The sequence below is a fragment of the Sinocyclocheilus grahami genome, unplaced genomic scaffold, assembly GCF_001515645.1.
Source record: "Sinocyclocheilus grahami isolate Dianchi unplaced genomic scaffold, SAMN03320097.WGS_v1.1 scaffold1386.1, whole genome shotgun sequence".
NCBI classification, from domain to species: domain Eukaryota; kingdom Metazoa; phylum Chordata; class Actinopteri; order Cypriniformes; family Cyprinidae; genus Sinocyclocheilus; species Sinocyclocheilus grahami.
Genome location: NW_015506565.1, coordinates 34,605 through 39,339, shown reverse-complemented (window position 1 = coordinate 39,339; position 4,735 = coordinate 34,605). Strand labels below are relative to the sequence as shown.

The following is a 4,735-nucleotide window of genomic DNA, read 5'->3' as shown; positions in this document are numbered from 1 at the left end:
CGATGCCACAGCAAGAGGGGATATCCTGGTGATCGGGAGGCCCCTCAGGGCGACCTAGATACAGTAGACCAGACAGGGCAGCCTGGAAGCATAAGCCCAGCCCGGACGTCCAGGAAATCTTTGCAGTGCCGTGCCAGGGGTCTAATGATCAAGAAGACTCCCACAGAATCCTGTGACCTGGCCGCATAATTCAGGAAGTATGAAGCCGAAACCCGGCTTATCGTACCGTCTGGACATATATCGACGAGTGAAATAAACACTGCAAGTCGAGCACCCGGTTTCTGAACCCAGCAGAGGGGGTGCTCATCGAGGACCTACCCTAGAAAAAGTACAGAAACACACAGGTCCTGGGAAACACTGCGAAGAAAGCTAGCAGAAGGATTATACACAACCACCAGCGCATTAAATACACACACATACATATATATATATATATATTTATTTATTTAGAAATGGATCATACTCACAAACCATGGTTCCCGTGTCGGAACCCCGTCCGAAGAAGCCTCTGGTCCGGACCATCAGTAAGGTGGTCACTATGAAGCCATAGAACCAACCAAACATCATAGGTCCAGCATAGGAGACTGTAATGCAGGAAATTCCCACCTAACCTCGGTCAGGTGGAGAGATGGTGGTTACAGGGGAATTAGGAAGGGGAAGATAAGGGCAGATGTAAGACCCCCGAAGGAAATGAGTAGATACTGAGGTATCACTCTGATCCGGACAAAGCGCGCTGACGCCCTGTCTGGATCACATCCCTTAGGTCTTTTACCTACCTTCCTTTGATCCGCGATTATTCCTACCCCTACCTGCAGGCGGGGGAGGAGCGCGAGCCGAGACACTAGCCTTCTGTGCCCGCCTCTGATCCTCAAACTGAGACCGGCCAGGACCCCTTGGGTTGTTCGGGCTCAGACCTGGACCTTCAATCTTCTCATAACCGCTTTCGCGCATCACCTCGATGTTGTCATAACTCGTATGCTGGAATCGATGGATGCATGAGGAAAAAAGGAGGTGTATGGCCAAAAAAAAAACGTTCATCTTTTTTTTTTTTTTTTTAATAGATGACCTCACAATGTAATTTTCTTCACCCGCTTCACGGCAAGTAAAGCCTTGCCGTGGCGCGATCCATAACTTTCAAAAGCTCATCATACGCAGGACAGGAGGATTGGGAAAGCTCAGCCTCAGTTTTTTGCCCTCCTCAGACATTTTCCTGCTTTCCAGCAGAGCAATGAAATAACATCATCCTCCAGCGGCTCACTCTCGTCCACAGCCGACGATCGCGAGAGGGAAAACCCCTCTTCAAACTCATCAGCCAGATCCACGCATAGATCGTGTGTGTCATCAGATGTTAAACAATGACAACACAGATGCACACATCCTCTAAACGCTTTGCTAGTGCTTGCCATAATGATATGAATAGAGATCGCTCTTACCACAGAAATGCACTTTTCAAACAAAACAGTCAATGAAGATGAAGAAGAGGATGATGTGTGCTCCCGGTGCCTATTTATACTATAGTCGCGCCGGTAGTGACGTCATGGCTGTCGCCGGCCAACGTGTTGGTGTTTTTTCAATGTATGCTTCAGACACGGGTCACGACGAGGCGTTCCCCATAGCGACCCCTAGAGGATGCAGTTCAAGGTTCCCATGAAAGGGAACTATTTTTATTTTTCTGATCCCACTGACAGATTTTTTTTTTGTCTTGTTTAAAGCATAAACTCACTTCATTTTGATATATTTTCAAGTATCTTAACTTAAGAATGTTTAGGTAATGAAAAACGACAAAAATTCAAAGAAAGAAACATACACTTTTCTGCTCTGCTTATATGGGAGAAAATGATTAGGGTTCACATTAAAAGATGAACCCATTTTTTAGGCTTTATGAGACATAAGTGAACGACGATGAATAAATGTGCTTTAAAGAGTTCATGTGATTTCATGTTTCAAAGAAACTCCAAAGCCACTGGACTGTTTACATCAAAGAATATTTTTATTTATTTGAAGTTGACAAGCATGTGTTAATTTGGGGGGAAAATGCAAAACAAAAACAAGAGTTTTGCACCACAGGTCTGATTGTTGTGCGTTTCACTGTGTGTTTGGGAGGAGAGGAGCTCAAAAAGAGAAGAAAGGTTGATGATAAAGTCGTTTCCTACTAAAGATCTGCTGAAGAGCCGCTCTACAGAAACATCTACATCTGAGCGTTTCACATCGTTTCTCCATCACAGTGCCTGAACTGACTGAGAACATCCCATAATCACAGTCACCAGAAGCTATGAGTCCTGTGTTTGTGATGCTGATGTTGTCCAGATGAGAACAGAGACTCACCAAAACAAACAATCAGCCTCCCGCCGAAGCATGAATAATGGATCCGATTCAGAATCCCATTAAATCCAGAAACGCACAGATAAAGCCTCATTTCTCTCCAGCGTCGGAGCGTTTCAAGCCTTTTTAAAAGCCGTCGCTCACAGAAACCTTCAGGACTGAGGGAACCATCGTCACACGTCCTTCAGAAACACGTGAGAACCAAGAGGAATGCAGAACGCTAAAGATATTTATAACATGTTTAAAAACCTATATGTAACAGATGATGTGCTATAAATAGAAGTTAACAGGCCGTTATAACAGACACATCTGAGAAAAGATCATGATATCAGCAGGTCTTCATGCAGGAGTTCAAGCCAGACACTGAGGTGTAATTATTAATTCAGTGGTTTTATGATCATGTTTCTGACACACTCAGTACTGATTGCAGTGCTAAACACTTTTTCTGTCTTGTTTTCCAGTACAAGCATCTAAACATTCTTAAATCAAGACACATTTATTGGAGAAGTACAATGACTTGAGATATGAAGTCTTGTTTTCTGAATTACTGATCAAAATGAAGTGAGTTTTTGCTTGAAACAAGAACAAATATCTGTTAATGGGATCAGAAAAATAAACTTAATTCAAAGGGGAAATTAGATTTTTTTCTGAACGCATTGGCAGAAGAAACTCATTTAATTCTAATGAAAATTTCAGAATCCAAGACTTAATATCTTAAGTAATTTCCTTTTCCAAGTAAATGCATCTTGATTTAAGAGTGTTTAGATATTTAGAGAGCAAAAGTTAGGAATTTTTATTATTAAAACATACAATATGCACCAGATGTTTGTTCAGTGGCCTGCAAGATTCACGGTTTTTCCAATCAGACGTACTAAAAACATTCAGGATTTAAACCCACATGAGAACTTGATAAAAGAGAACATCGTCCTTGATCAAGTGAAGATGTACATGTGTGTGTGTGTGTGTGTGTGTGTGTGTGTGTTAGTTTGGGTGTGTGTGTGTGTGTGTGTTCGTTTGGCCATTTACAGCTCGTCATGTGTGCATGTTTTGAGCAGAAGGGGGCAGACCTTACAAGATAATGGAGGATCCCAGGCTGTGATTGGCTGTTTTTTTCTGTGCGGGAAAATGTGAGGGGGTGGGCTTGCCTTTCTGGAGGAGGAGGAGGAGGAGGAACAGGAGAGCTGATGGAGTGTGTGTGTGTGTGTGAGAGAGAGTGTGTGAGTGTGTGTGTGTGCGTGTGCGTGTGAGTGTGAGTGTGTGTGTGTGTGTAAACATTGAGAAGTGTGTGAAGAATCTTCAGGCTTCTAGAGCCGATCAAGTCCATGAGAACTGGATCCAATCCCAGTCGTTCTGAACGCATGAGCTTCCTCAGACCAGTGTTTGTGTGTCTGTCAGTGTTTGTGAGCACCAGATAAAGTCCCAGTCATCCTCAAACCTTCCGAAAGACCTCGAAGAGCGACGCCACCGAGTGCATGCGATAGAAGAGGTTCATGGGAAAGGCCAGGTTCAGCACCGTGGTCCAGATGCTGTATCCGAAGGTCTCCAGCTCCAGACCGCTGTCATACTGCGGACGGCAGCCGAAGGCTGGGAGAATCCATAGCTGAACGCAGAGAAGAAAAAAACCTTCAGCGCTCATACAATAATTCACCTAAACATGTCAGTTCTTTCATCGTTTGCATGCACTTTCAGACACGTGTGACTTTCTTTCTTTGGTGGAACTCAAAAGGAGAAGATGTTTAGCTGAATGATCACCTGCACTGCAGAAAGTGTTTCTGTCTTGTTTGTTATGCATTAAATTTAAACTACTTAAAGGGGTCATATGATGTGATTTCAATTGTTCTTTCTCTTTGGAGTGTTACAAGCTCTTGGTGCATAAAGAAGATCTGTAAAGTTGCAAACACTAAAGTCTCAAATCCAAAGAGATATTCTTTATAAAAGTTAAGAGTCAGCCACACCTACCTAAAACAGCTCGTTCTAACACGCCCCCACATGTCTACATCACTATGTGGGAAGATTTGCATAACGCCGCCCAAATGTTCACGCAAAGAAAGAAGGCGTAACTTTTATTCTCGCTGTAGTATTGTTGCTGCCGCCGCCATGTCGTGAAGACGCTGTGTGCTTCGTTGTGAAAGCGAAACTACTTTGTTTGGTCTTCCAAAAGAGGACACGACTAGAAATCAGTGTTAAGTTGTATTTACAACACTGTTCCAGAACACTTCAACCCAAATATCCAGATGTGTGCAGCACATTTTATGGAGTACTGTTTCCTGATCCTGGGAGAGTAGACTACAATGCCGGCTGTTCTGACTCACAGACTGTAAGTACGTTTTAATTTAAAGAATTTGCCACTGACGATTCAAACGTGAGTTTTGGGCAGTGTAGAGCAGCGCTTGTTGTTTGTCATTTCTCCGAT

The 4,735-nt window shown here is 43.4% G+C and overlaps 1 protein-coding gene across 1 annotated transcript in view; it reads right to left on the bottom strand.

Annotated features, from left to right (window-relative positions):
- The window catches only part of drd5a (dopamine receptor D5a), an 8,477-nt gene extending 7,038 nt beyond the window's left edge, over positions 1-1,439 (bottom strand). Inside the window, exon 1 of the mRNA XM_016255998.1 lies at positions 1,434-1,439. The gene's annotated coding sequence lies outside the window, so the exon portion shown is untranslated. The remainder of the gene's footprint in view (positions 1-1,433) is intronic.
- Positions 1,440-4,735: the final 3,296 nt, after the last annotated feature.